We start from the raw sequence: 15,619 nt of genomic DNA, 5'->3' as shown, positions 1-15,619 counted from the left end.
AAAAGCATAAACCGTGGTCTAAATCTAAACCCCCTTTGTGAATTCCAGCCATTATGGCTAATAGCAGAATACCAAGTAATCCTTATAGTAAAAATCATTTTGGACAGGATATGAAAGCTATATACAAGATTAATTGTCACAAAAGTCTAACCACTTTCCCCTATTCGGACAGAGGTATACACAGAATGTGCAATACAGGTTTGACAAATAAGGTTTTTCAATGTGTAAAATGTTTTTTTATTCTTTAGTCTTGCAGGTATGCCATAACATTTGACCTAATTTAAACTTTGAAATACATAATTGACCCATGATCTCAACACAACATGGAGGTTTGCAATGCATGACTATCATCCAAATTTTGGCCTTAAACAATCCCATGGTTTAAAACTTTTTCACCCTATATGCCAACAGATTTATTTGATCTCATTGTAGGCTCATTTCACAATGTAATCTCATTTTTTTTTAAATTGCTGCATGTGCAATCATTATCATAGTATTTGCTTTGACAATTGTTCATTTTGTGCCTTCCTATAGAATCAGCTCAACTGACCTTAAAGTCAAAACATAAGTCAGATTAAATCAATGCCACTACATGGCATAACATAATTAATCCTTTTTGAAAAGTGACTACCATATGACCATAGGCTGTCCCCTTATACTTACTTAAACACCACTACCTCCTTCCAGTAACTCCAACACAGAACAATCCAACACTCGTCCTACATTGAAAAGAAGAAAAACAACAAAAAACAAAAACAAAAAATTAAGAAAGAAATAACTATCACTAAAAGTGATTAATACCCACACGATCACATTGTGGTTTATAATGTTAACTAATTACCCACTATTCACATAACTGTCTTGATCATGTACAACTCAAACTCATCAAATCTATCATGTTTCATTTCCAATGATTTACATACTCCGAAATCTAATCAGATCGTATACCAATGATACCTCTTTCAATCTTAATCTTATTATTCAATTCAGTACAAATTTTCCTATATACTTCTTTTCTATAATCATTGGGATCTTTAATATACAACTTATATAGTCTACATTTTTTCTTACTGAACTTTATAATTTATTTGTAATCCAAGGTTTATTTTTATGCTTATATTTCAAACAAACTAATTTCACACGGAAACACAAATTATACAGTTTTGTGAATTTAAAAACAAAGCTATCATAACTACTATTCACATCCCTAGATAAATACCATTGAGTTGAATACCTCAAGTGCAAAAACGTTCTCATATAATATTTTTGTTTAAATCACGTCTATAAAAGTCAGTTTCACAGTACTTTTGTGAATATCAATTTCACAAATACAATATACAGAGAAGTGGTCAGAAATGTCAGTTATTAATATTCCAAAATAAATATGGCAAGAATCATTGGTAAAATTATTATCTAATAACAATGGAGATCTGTCAGTAACAAGAGTTGGATCATTTATTAAAAGAATCATAGAATGTAGCATTAAAATGTTTACAAAATCATTAATATTCCCAACATTTAATAAATCAATATTAAAATCTCCCATTAAATAGAATAATTTCTTTTCCACATTTAAAACATTAAAAACATTAACGAGAGACATTAACAAATCATTCTTTGGATGACTGGGTGGCCTATACATTACACATATTAAAATATTTGGATTAAATGAACAATTTCAATAAAAATAAAAAAACACCTCATCCACGTCCAAGTCTTTTATTATTTCTCACAAATTCATAATGATCGAAATTGCACAAAGAATATTGCAAATTTTCATCCCTTAGCCACGTTTCCGAAACACCAATAATTGAAACTTGCATATGTAATGACATCATAACTACAGATAATGCATCAAGATTATGTTGGAGACTTCTACAATCAATATTAATAAATGATAATTTGTTACCGACATCAAGTAATTTCTGTGATACAAACGTATTGAATCCATCTGGTGTATAATGTGACTGAGTGAAGTTATTAATACCTTGAGGATCTGTTGGTTACAAAAATTCTCTCAAAGTTGATACAGATACATGTTTTTCATTGAGACATTGAACACATCGACATTTGAAGATAATTTTGTTTCCTTCCAAGATCAGAGGAATATAAATTCTACACTTAAAAACAAAACAAAGTAGTAAAAACAAAACTATGTATAAAATGTAAAAGGGCCCTCTCTTTTCTCTCTTTCCCCTATCTCTCTCCTCTTTCTTTCTATCTTCATCGCTCTTCCTCTCTCTCGCTCACTCTTCCTTATCTCTTTCTTTTTCTCTTCCTCTCCCTCCGTATCTTCCCTTCTCTTTCTTTCTCCGCTCCCTTTTTCTGTTCCTCTCTTTCTCTCTCTCTCTCCCTCGTCATTTCTCTCCTTCTCAATTTCCTCATCACCTCTCGCTTTGGTCTTGCTACATGTAGCCAGCCTGGCTTCACTCGTTGAATGATGTATTTCTTATTTTTCAATCTTAGTCTTATTATTCAATTTATTACGAATTTCCCATTATACTTCATTTCTATAATCATTGGGATTGTTAATATACAATTCATATACAATGTAGTGTACATTTTTTCTTACTCAACTTCATAATTTTATTTGTAATCCAAGGTTTATTTTTACGCTTATATTTCAAACAAAGTAATTTCACACGGAAACACAAATTATACAGTTTTGTGAATTTAAAAACAAAGCTATCATAACTACTATTCACATCAGTAGATAAATACCATTTAGTTGAATACCTCAAGTGCAAAAACGTTCTCATATTATTTTTGTTTAAATCACGTCTATAAAAGTCAGTTTCACAGTACTTTTGTGAATATCAATATCACAAATACAATATACCGTGAAATGGTCAGAAAGATCAGTTAATAATATTCCAGAATAAATATGGCAAGAATCATTTGTAAAAATATTATTTAATAACAATGAAGATCTGTAACATTAGGTGATTCGTTTATTAAAAGATTCATAGAATGTAGCAATAAAGTGGTTAAAAAAATATTTAACATTCCCACATTTAATAAATCAATATTAAAATTGCCCATTAAATAAAATAATTTCTTTTCCACGTTAACAACATTTAAAACATTAACGCGAAACATTAAAAAATCATCCTTTGGATGACTGGGTGGCCTATACTGTACATAACGCATATTAAAATATTTGAATTAAAATGTTCAATTTCAATAAAAATACTTTCTAAAAATTGTTCATTAATTTCCAATTCAGAGCAGCGTTTAAAATTAATGTCCTTGCGAATAAAAATACCAACACCTCCTCCACTTCCACGTCTTTTATTATTTCCCACAAAGTCGTAATGATCGAAGTTACACAGAGAATATTGCGAATTTTCATCCCTTAGCCATGTTGTCAAAACACCAATAATTGAAACTTGCATACGTAATGACATCATAGGTACAGACAATGCATCAACATTATGTTGGAGTCTTCTACAATTAATATCAATAAATGATAATTTGTTATTGACATCATTACCGGTATCAGGTAATTTCTGTGATACAAACGTATTAAATTTATCTGGTGTATAATGTGACTGAGTGAAGTTATTAGTAATTTGGGGACCTGATAGTGACAAAAATTCTGTCAAGGTTGATGCATATACATGTTTTTCACTGAGATATTGAACAAATCAGGGACGTGAGACATACAAATCAAGCATGACACGACATTTGAAGAAGAAAAAAATGCAAAAAAAATGATCAAAGGAATATGAATTTTACACTTAAAACAAAGTAGTAAAAATGAAACAACTGCATGTATGTACAAAATGTATAGAAGAACTTTAATAGATAAAATGTAAAAAGACCCTATCTTTTCTTTCTCTCTCGATCCGTACCCCTCTCTCTCTCCCCCTTTCTATCTTTCATCGCTCTTCTTTTCTCTCCACAAGGAGGTGAGACATAGAGTAGAGAAAACTGGTTTAGGGTCTTTTGAACCATCCCCGATGCCGCACTCCCCAAGCGACCAATCCACTAAATTGGATTAATGGTGCCTCGTAAATAAGATCACATATCGCATGTGCAAGGTCGGTTGATCAACAGGAGCCGCTTGCATGTGCGATGCATTGTAGGATATGTTTACATCCCATGACATGGCAGCTTTTAAATACTCGCGTGACGATTATTTGGAAGATGATATGGATCTTCTTACAGACATATTGAAGAAGGTTTGATCCTAGAATCTAAAGAGGAAAGCCTATCTTCTGTATGCATATCAACGATTGATCTCATTTCATGTAATGGACCAACATGTCAAGTAGGATTCTACCACCGCGAGCATACTGTTAGTCTTCCGTGCAGTGCAATATAACGAACGAGAACAAACGGTGGAGTCATACATCAAAATAAAGAAGAAAATCTAATTTGTCTGCCTAAAAAAATGATTTCCACCTGGGTCTACCACTACTATTACGTTGAAATATAAATATAAATGGAACGGAAAAAAATAAAAAATTCAACAATAATAAATCATGTCTAAACTCACCTTGTTGTTGTTCTTTGCACCCATCGAGAGCTGAATTCCTAGACTATCAGTTCACAACATCAGGGTGACCTCGTCGCGTAAGGTGTCATTTTGTTTTTCCTTGGACCCCTAATCCCGCATAATCCCACTCTGAGTGGTAGGAAAAGCCCTAGGGGCAGAGTGCCCACTCCTCTATGTCTCACCTCCCTGCTCTCTTGCACTCTTCCTTCTCTCTCTCTCCCTTCCGTCTCTTTCTTTCCTTCTCCGCTCCCTTTTTCTGTCCACCCTCTCCCTCAACATTTCTCTTCTTCTCAATTTCCTCATCATCCCTCACGTTGGTCTTGTTACATGTAGCCAGCCTGGCTTCACTCGTTGAATATTGTATTGTAACCAGAATTTTTCTTAAGTGTATATATTTTGGTTCAATTTTGTTTACAGTATTCAATTTTATTTAATTTAACCAATATGAGTTCCACTTCCTGAACTTTACGTGTTCATGTTTTTAAACCAAATAAATACAAAATACAAAAATATGTCTAGTGAATATATTACTGTACCAAAAGTATACAAAATGCAGGACCGAAGGAAATCATGATCCTTCAATTTCAATGTTTGTGTTCATATGTTGTCTAGTTCGTTCTTGTCATGAACCTGTTTCTTCACGCTCTTACCGTGTGATGTCTTCACAGAGACGATGATCCGTCAGTCCATCGACCATGCTGCCTGTATCTCACTGTTCTATTTCTTGCTTGCGATGAAAGCATCATGGAAGAGAGTACGATTGGCATCAGTCAGATACTCGCAGGTTATTCCGTTCCTTTGCAAATTCGACGATCAGCCGCTGTCGATGTTGATATGATGTCAGCTTCACGATGATGGCCGCTGGTTTTGGCCGTGATCTTGGATGGGGAGGTGGTTTCCGTCATCGAATGCAGTGACATCGGTCGATATCTTCCGGTTTTAAAGTGATGCGCAATCTTGCAGATTGTTGTAGTGGTGCTTTCTTGAGGAGAATCAGGGACACTAAACACCCGGATGCAATTTCGGGGAGCATATTGGTCGTTCAGCTACTATGTATTGTAGCTTTTGTAGTTTTGTACGTTATAAATTGCACCCCAAAAAATATACATGTATAAGTTCAATGTTCAAACCCCATATTACATAAATGTCATGTACTCACTGTCATTTAGAGATAATGTCTCAAAACAATTTTCTGTCCCTAAAATGTTAAAGCCCCTCTAAATTGTTTGGAACCAAAAATATGCCCAAATTGATATAGCAAAATTTCACTTAGATTCTATGAGGTTGTGAGAAACAATGTCATTTAACCACACTTCTGCAAGGATTTAAAAAGAACATGTGTTTGAAGGTGAATACTATTGAAACAATACAAAATTGGGTTTTATGTTGTATGCTAAGAACACACATATTGTATTCTTTCATTAATTTTCATGTTCAAACATACTTCTCTGTTAAATGGCAGTCTCTTTAACATTATCCTACATTTCAGGTGAAATTTGCCATTAAGTTTTGGGGGCCCCAACACTTTAATTTAAAGGTACTGCACCAAAAATCAGATTGGAGTGCCAGGTCATGTACTGTACAAATACCTTGCTGTTTATTTGTGTTCTTGCTGGCTATCACTCACACCTCTGCTTCAACCAACTTCAACGATCTGCAGAAACAAAATAGAAACAAGATATACATAAAACAAATATAAAATACTACTAATGTACATTATGTCCTAACAATGACTTTAAAAAGATAATATGACACACAAGTGTAGTAAAATTTCGATCAATTGACACTTACATCAACAAGAAAAACACTAAACAAGGTTTTGAACTCTTGTTACTTTCCTTTTAAACTAATCCATCCAAACATTTGAGTGGTGGAAGATTTTAAAAAGTATGTTTTACGTCATATATACAAGAACAGTTGGGAGAATTTACTGTTAGAGGGGGTTACACATTGCACCTTGAAAAAAACCATAAATAAAGTTGTGTTTGATAATTTGTTCAGGAATATTTTGCATTTTAGAGGGTTGGTACAGTAGTAGGAATATAATAAGTAGCATTTCACATGAAAATTTAGGAGTTTTTTCATCGACCTTTAACAATATTATTTTGTATATCTATTTTGAACTTTTAACATCATGTAAATTACGGTACATCTGATTTCTTTATAATAATGGTGTCAAAAGGTGCGCTTGAAAGAAAAAAGTCACCGATCGGCATGACGCAACTTAACCCTAATAAGGCCAGGCTATTTGAGGTCTTAATACGGCTGGGGGGCCATTATTCCATTATGGCCCCCCCGCAAGATCTTGGCCGATCGCCGCGAAAATTTGCACGCATGTCAAGTGAAGTGTATAGAATAGGCCTACTATGGTAAATTTAATTTTTTGAAAAATTCATTCATTTCCATATTTATGGTAATTTATGCAAATAAGGTCATACAATTCACATTTTTACCCATAAATCATATATTATTCATATTTAAACATTAGTTTTCACTACATATATTCTTTAGACCATTTGGAATAATATTCCTAATGTTATCTATAATTTTGATTTGATAATTTCTTATGTATTTCTTTGTTTTTTTATTTATGTATTTTATTGTTTTTGTTGTTTTATTTTAATTCTCACTATAATTCAACTATTTTGAACCCCAAAATGAACACCCAAACTATAAACAAGACCAAATAACCAATGTTTTATCTATTTTTTGGAAAAATGAGATTTCCATGTTTTGTACACAAATCACGAAAATGAGCGATTTTCGGGCTGACATGCAAAGACAAAAGGTCACGTGACTTTGCAACGGTAAGTCCGATTTTCAAAAATTTTCAAAATTTTTATTTCAAAAGATGCGCAAGACTCGAAAGAAAAAAGTCAGCGAGTGGCGGGGCGCCATCCATATGCGTTCCCGAATAATCAGAAAAATTCTGGAGGGGGGGGGGGGGCCATAATGCCCCCCCCGGCCTTATTAGGGTTAAGGCGGATGCAAAATAATCGCGAACTTAATTGAGAGGAGGGAGATATTCATGCCGCCCCCCCCCCCAACCCCTACTTATAAGGGTTAAAAGCACTTTTTTAATTAAGCAAAATATCTTCTCTAAATGGTCAACATGTCTTTAACAGGTTAACAAACTGATAGGTTATCATGATAAGGTATGATATCCATGAAAAAAGAAAAAGACAAATGATTCTTTCAATCATCGAGTAATAAATTACAACACAATCTTTACACATACAGTAAAACTAAAAGCAAGGAAACCCTATTGAATTGAATATATTCCACCAATGCATAGTAAAACTGATGTAAAGTTTTAACTGATTTCAATTTTCTACATCAAAAACCTTTTCAAATCAGAATTACATTAATGACCAATTCAGAATTAAACATTGAATTCGCAAACTTAATTGAGGGGAGGGGGATATTCATGCCCCCCCCCCCACCCCAACTTATAAGGGTTAAAAGCATTTTTTTAATTAAGCAAAATATCTTCTCTAAATGGTCAATATGTCTTGAACGGGTTAACAAACTAATAGGTTATCATGATAAGGTATGAAATCCATTTGGTAATTAACTTAACATAAACAAATCTTCACTTCAACTGGCTTCAACTAAGCAAAATCGCTCTCCACACCTTGCTTGGCTTTATACTGTATCTGCAGAAGAATGAAAAAAGAAAAAGACCAATGATTACCTTTCAATCATCAAGTTATAAATTACAACACAATCTGTACACATAAAAGCAAGGAAACCCTATTGAATCAAATCGAATTTATTCACCAGTACATATTAAAACCAATGTATAGTTTAAAGTAAACTGATTTAATTTTTTTAATCAAAAACCTTTTCAAATCATAATGACTATTTCCGAAATAAACATTGAATTCTATTACCAGTATCTGTTTTTTTTCTTCAAAATGTTCATATAATGATCTCAAAGATGAATTGTGCCTCCTTACTTAGCTTTCAGTCGCCCAGGGCCAGGTCATGCCACTGAATTTTGCATATGTGCATGACTGCATGTTATACAAGTCAAAGCACTTGTGTTTTGAAAAGTCCCACTTTAGCACACCTACATGTACTCCCTAAAAACAACCGCTTGCACATTTCACATGCAAGCTGTTATTTTTAAGAAGCACACACTACTGCAAATTTTTGTATTTTACCATCATGCACCATGCAAGGAGTAAGTAATTGAAGTGCATATGTTCAGATTTATACCTTTCCCTCAATTAATTACCGGTAAACCACAATTCAAGTGTTTTCTATGGGTATCCAATTTGTGAATACCGGTAATCAAAAAACAAAAACATTATGGTTTTAACATTTGTTGTTCCAATCGGGCAATCAAACTTCAAAGTAATCTGTGTCCTTCAATCCTGAAGATTATGTGTTGTGTGCTGGTGCTTGTCCTGGACAGGTGCCGTAATCATACAAAAATAATATAATTTGTGCGAGAAAAAAACAGCCAGTGCCTTGTTACACCGACGGTCTCTCCATCAGCACCTTTGACAATATGATATTGGGTCTATACAAATTTGTGATTAAAGATGACAAGTCCAAATAAAACCTCATTTTTGTTGTATGCACTTGGGTAAAGTACTGTACTACTACTACAGTATACAGCTGATCAGACCTTTTATCAACAGTACAGAAAGTTGTACTTATCGACCGAAATTAATTTCTGTCTCTTTCGTTTGTTAGCCTCTGATTTGGACTTTTGGCTCCGAGAATCCAACCCTACCCGAATCAACTCCAGCAAAGCATAGATGGTCAATACTAATGCATATTGACCCAAGGCTCTAGCACTGTACTACGTGCTGATCGAGAGGCATATCGAGAGACCTTTGTCCTTGACGTTGTGACCTGAAATTCTTGTCACATGATTGGGGATACTTGATAACCCTAATAGTCCAATTTTCATTGAATAAGATCTTATACTTTTAAAATCATATCAAAACTGTCGATGTTTACGCCGTCACCGGAAAGGCGGCGCCCATGTTTTATATTGATTTGATAATTTTGAATGTATTTCTTAGTTTTGTTAATTTATGTATTTTATTGTTTTATTTTAATTCTAACTATAATTCAACTAGTCTATTTTGAACTCCAAAATAAACACCTAAACTATAAACAAGACCAAATAACCAATGTTTTATCTCTATTTTGGAAAAATGAGATTTCCATGTTTTGTACACAAATCACAACAAATGAGCGATTTTCGGGCTGACATACAAAGACAAAAGGTCACATGATTTTTGTAACAGTGGGTACAATTTTCGAAAAATTTATTTCAAAAGATGTGCAAGACTCGAAAGAGAAAAGTCATAAAATGTTAGCGCCAGATTCTTTGGCATTAAAAAATGTAGAGGGGGGGGGGGGGACTTCTAAAGCCCCCCCTCCCCCCCCCCCCCCTGGGGAAGATGGGGCTAAGTTGCACTTAGTCAAATAAGTCAAATAAGTGGGGGCCCTCTCTCTGATACCAAAATCATGATATTCCTCTCTTAACAGGGCCTTGTGGCGTGCGCGTCTGTAGGCTGTAATCCAGCTAAAAATGGAAGTTACAAACTGATTCAGCCGAGGACGCAGGTTCGAAACTGAGTCACGTCTTTCGGATGGTGACGTTAAAGGTTGGTCCCCATGGTCATAGTGGTCCCCAGACGTAAATGGTACGCATCTGTAAAAACCCAACTAGATCTACACACACACACATCTCACTTAAAATTAAAATAGACTCGTCTCTAGATCTAGATCTAGAGTCTCCGGTTTGCGGCCAGGGGTATCAGTTTTCAAAATAAAATAAAAATGACTCGATAATAATCATTAAAATCTACCATGGATTCCCCGGTAAGTTCTGCGCTGCGCTGCCGTAGCAGATGCTCCTGTCGGTACGGAGTATCCGTCAGCGATGTCGGAAATCTACGGCACCAGTCGGCGATGAAAATTCCAGCAGGTGCTTACTTTTAAGTTAAGAGATCGAGGCATGACTAGATCAATATTGTATTTGTAGCTCTATTTGTCCGATTGGAGGTGAAATTTGATGTTTTTGTGGAAGTATGATAGCTGTGGTCTGTCTCCTATCGCAGATATTTTGATTGTGCCACCGCATGGCCAGTTGCATGGGGTGGCCCCAAACCGGCACGTAATTACGTGATTTTCTGGTTTGTGGCGGGGGGTGTTAATACACACATAACATGCGGGATCGTGTATGATGGTATGTGTGCTGATGTGTGTAACGCTATGACCCGATAGTTTCTAGTAGTACGTACCCCCGTATGGGATGATCCATTCAGTAAAAAGGTGAAATTGTTTAAAACTTGAAAAATTTACCGTAGCAACAGATAAACATGAGAATTTGGGTTACCCGTAGTAATTTGGTATATGCTTTGATCGTGACGTAGCGCATAAAGCTTTGTGACGTACGCGTGCCACAAACCGGGTTACGCACGGCCGCCCACCGGGCAACTTTTACGTCTTCTAAAGTGGACAGTAGGCCTACTGACCACGCTGTGGTTCAGTTACGTTATTTGTGCCTTCTATTTAATAACTAAATATATGAGCTCTCCATTGACGGTATTGAAGCATTCTGTGAGTAATTGCATAAAAAATAAAATCGGCAATTCCCACTGGACGGCCGCACACCGGAGCCGCTACTCTAGATCGATTTCGAGTGAACTCAATTGAGTTTTGTACAGTGGTTTTTGAAATGTTTTAATAATAGTAAACAGCCAGGCCAGCTAGTATAGTTATTAGTAATGCAGCTAATGTACTATGCAGTGTGCCCAAATCCGAGCAGAGGCTAACGAACAAAATAAAACTAAAAGAGACAGAAATTTTCGGTCTAAGACAGTAAGCTGGTAAGAGTAAGATGAGAAAGTTGGGGCAAGTTGCCGTCTTAAAAACTCACAACAAACACCGAATCCAGAGCCTGCAGAGGCAGATTTCACTTTCAGGTAACCTAGAATGCTAGATTTTCACAATCCGTTATGTAACTAACAGGAGGGTTAAGAACTAAAGTTAAACTTACAGTGTACTAGTGTCTAGCGACGTGACTTCAGCTCATGAAATGTAGGTCTATGCTCTGTCATAGATAATTTTCTAATGGCGTCTTACGCGTCTGTTGCGTGCCGTTGCCAATTGCATGCATGCTGCGCTGGGCCTAAAGACTTTCGCGACTACAAGTTACGGTATCCTCAAAAGAGCAAATAATAAAAGGAAAACAAATCAATTTGAGTCAAAGGTGTAACTGGTTATTAAACAGGGGCAATGAATGGTTATTGTTCTCAATCTATCTTCCATAGTTCCATAAAGATCAAGGCTACCTGAATATGGATAGACCATAATGCGTTCTTCTTTATATAAACCATTATCAAATACGAATTTGCATATTATGACGTCAACATATTTACGGAAACTGATTGTATCTCTGCAAATATTTATCAATTTTGTTCTAAATTTTGATAGGTTGTAGCTGAGACGATTCTTCACAAGATTATTACCAATATTTATTCATTTTGATGACGTCAATAGATTTTTGCTTAATATGCGTGTAATGCCTATGGGAGGTGATTGATACTTCCAGTCTAGACTTTTTCATTATGTTGCGTATGAAGTGCGTCGCAATATCAGTTGAATTATAGGCTCTGCAATCAGGCTAAAATGTGAGCTTGTTTAGTAAATTAATAGTTTAATCATATAACGATTCTCTATCGAATACCTGAATGGGGCGCTATACCACTTTTAATCATGGTCATCGTCATTTAAAACCAAAAAATCATCATCATCAATATCATCATTATCGTATTCATGAATATAATCATAAGATCATCATCGGCACACTTTTATGATACAAAAATAGCACGTATCACCTAATTTGTCAAAGTGACGAATTAAAGTCTAGTTTTTTATTTATTATTCTTCCTCGAATTTGTTCGCAGGATATCTCAAGACTCAATAAAGCCATTGTTATGAATCTTTCACTGATGATAGATCTTAGTCTAACTTAGAACTGCGTGACTTTTCAAAGACTCAAAGTCATCGTGACGTCATCCAGGCGCCATTTTGTAAAAATCAACTTATGATCATATCTTCATAACGGAAAGTAATTTTACATTCATATTTATCAAGATTAAGATCAATATCCGTCGGATCAATATGAGGTCAATAAATGCGCGCAAAAATGCGCGTACGCGTAGGCGCGCGCGTCAATGCGCGCGTAAAATTTTAAATTGCTCAAAATCGTCTTAAATTTTTTTTGCATACGTTTCAGGCCATTATAAGCATTTCATAAAAAATCACGCAAAACACGCATTTTTGCACGTTTTCGTTCGTCACGGCCGAACGAAAAATAATTTCTCCGCAAAAGCTTTTGACCGAATATTCCTCATATTTTTCCGGAAAATTTGATACCATGTTTAGCTCTTTATCACTATTAAAAACGGAATGAGCGTCCGTTCAAGATAACCGTCCGTACGCGCGATTTTTGTAATACATTGCATATATGGGCAAAAACATGCCTATGAAAAGTCCATTGGGATAAATAGGGATTGCCAATTTTTTTTTTCATATTTAGATAGAGTATGAGTCGGAGGTATGATTTCATATCTCATTTGGCCATTAAGTACATCTTAACGTCATCATAATGGCCTTGGAAGTCAAAAATACAAAATTGCATATTATGACGTCATTGTATTTATGGAAAATGTAGTGTATTTCTCTCAATATTCATCGATTCTCTTTGAAATGTCGATATGTTGTAGATAAGGCAATTCTCTACAAGATCGCTTTTCACTAAGTTTCATTTTAATGAGGTCATCATAGTACAAAATTCAGTTAAAGGCCACATGTCAGAATTTTCGTCATTTGCGTGTTATGTCTATGGAAGGTGAATTTCGTTCACATCATGAATCTGCATGGCATTCATCTATGAGCACTATCTATCTTATGTGTGCTCTGTTTTCTCCCAAATTGGGGTATGTTATAGCTGAGACCATGGGCTATAAAAACGGTGTACTTTGTTTTTCGATCAGATGTTGGGATCATATCGAAATTTTCAATCGAAAGTTGAAATTGCAAATTTTGAAGGAATCATTAGGTGATGCGTACAAAGTATACGTATCATTAGGTGATACGTAACGAAGTCAACGTATCACCTTTTGATTTCGTCAAGATTTTTATTTATTTTTTTTTTTATTTATTATTCTTCCTCGAATTTGTTCGCAGGATATCTCAAGACTCAATAAAGCCATTGTTATGAATCTTTCACTGATGATAGATCTTAGTCTAACTTAGAACTGCGTGACTTTTCAAAGACTCAAAGTCATCGTGACGTCATCCAGGCGCCATTTTGTAAAAATCAACTTATGATCATATCTTCATAACGGAAAGTAATTTTACATTCATATTTATCAAGATTAAGATCAATATCCGTCGGATCAATATGAGGTCAATAAATGCGCGCAAAAATGCGCGTACGCGTAGGCGCGCGCGTCAATGCGCGCGTAAAATTTTAAATTGCTCAAAATCGTCTTAAATTTTTTTTGCATACGTTTCAGGCCATTATAAGCATTTCATAAAAAATCACGCAAAACACGCATTTTTGCACGTTTTCGTTCGTCACGGCCGAACGAAAAATAATTTCTCCGCAAAAGCTTTTGACCGAATATTCCTCATATTTTTCCGGAAAATTTGATACCATGTTTAGCTCTTTATCACTATTAAAAACGGAATGAGCGTCCGTTCAAGATAACCGTCCGTACGCGCGATTTTTGTAATACATTGCATATATGGGCAAAAACATGCCTATGAAAAGTCCATTGGGATAAATAGGGATTGCCAATTTTTTTTTTCATATTTAGATAGAGTATGAGTCGGAGGTATGATTTCATATCTCATTTGGCCATTAAGTACATCTTAACGTCATCATAATGGCCTTGGAAGTCAAAAATACAAAATTGCATATTATGACGTCATTGTATTTATGGAAAATGTAGTGTATTTCTCTCAATATTCATCGATTCTCTTTGAAATGTCGATATGTTGTAGATAAGGCAATTCTCTACAAGATCGCTTTTCACTAAGTTTCATTTTAATGAGGTCATCATAGTACAAAATTCAGTTAAAGGCCACATGTCAGAATTTTCGTCATTTGCGTGTTATGTCTATGGAAGGTGAATTTCGTTCACATCATGAATCTGCATGGCATTCATCTATGAGCACTATCTATCTTATGTGTGCTCTGTTTTCTCCCAAATTGGGGTATGTTATAGCTGAGACCATGGGCTATAAAAACGGTGTACTTTGTTTTTCGATCAGATGTTGGGATCATATCGAAATTTTCAATCGAAAGTTGAAATTGCAAATTTTGAAGGAATCATTAGGTGATGCGTACAAAGTATACGTATCATTAGGTGATACGTAACGAAGTCAACGTATCACCTTTTGATTTCGTCAAGATTTTTATTTTTTTTTTTTTTTATTTATTATTCTTCCTCGAATTTGTTCGCAGGATATCTCAAGACTCAATAAAGCCATTGTTATGAATCTTTCACTGATGATAGATCTTAGTCTAACTTAGAACTGCGTGACTTTTCAAAGACTCAAAGTCATCGTGACGTCATCCAGGCGCCATTTTGTAAAAATCAACTTATGATCATATCTTCATAACGGAAAGTAATTTTACATTCATATTTATCAAGATTAAGATCAATATCCGTCGGATCAATATGAGGTCAATAAATGCGCGCAAAAATGCGCGTACGCGTAGGCGCGCGCGTCAATGCGCGCGTAAAATTTTAAATTGCTCAAAATCGTCTTAAATTTTTTTTGCATACGTTTCAGGCCATTATAAGCATTTCATAAAAAATCACGCAAAACACGCATTTTTGCACGTTTTCGTTCGTCACGGCCGAACGAAAAATAATTTCTCCGCAAAAGCTTTTGACCGAATATTCCTCATATTTTTCCGGAAAATTTGATACCATGTTTAGCTCTTTATCACTATTAAAAACGGAATGAGCGTCCGTTCAAGATAACCGTCCGTACGCGCGATTTTTGTAATACATTGCATATATGGGCAAAAACATGCCTATGAAAAGTCCATTGGGATAAATAGGGATT

At 35.1% G+C, this 15,619-nt stretch overlaps 1 protein-coding gene across 4 annotated transcripts in view; it reads right to left on the bottom strand.

The window, feature by feature from the left end:
- The window catches only part of LOC105443208 (hyalin-like), a 30,527-nt gene extending 18,891 nt beyond the window's left edge, over nt 1-11,636 (bottom strand). For all 4 annotated transcript variants that reach the window (XM_030977218.1, XM_030977224.1, XM_030977212.1 and 1 more), the window contains exons 1-4: nt 11,529-11,636; nt 8,136-8,157; nt 6,091-6,155; nt 664-719 (exon numbers count right to left, since the gene is read on the bottom strand). The gene's annotated coding sequence lies outside the window, so the exon portion shown is untranslated. The remainder of the gene's footprint in view (nt 1-663; nt 720-6,090; nt 6,156-8,135; nt 8,158-11,528) is intronic.
- Between the last annotated feature and the right edge of the window lie 3,983 nt (nt 11,637-15,619).

Source organism: Strongylocentrotus purpuratus, unplaced genomic scaffold, assembly GCF_000002235.5.
Source record: "Strongylocentrotus purpuratus isolate Spur 01 unplaced genomic scaffold, Spur_5.0 spur5_scaffold_1, whole genome shotgun sequence".
NCBI classification, from domain to species: domain Eukaryota; kingdom Metazoa; phylum Echinodermata; class Echinoidea; order Camarodonta; family Strongylocentrotidae; genus Strongylocentrotus; species Strongylocentrotus purpuratus.
This window is presented reverse-complemented; position numbering and strand designations above follow the sequence as displayed.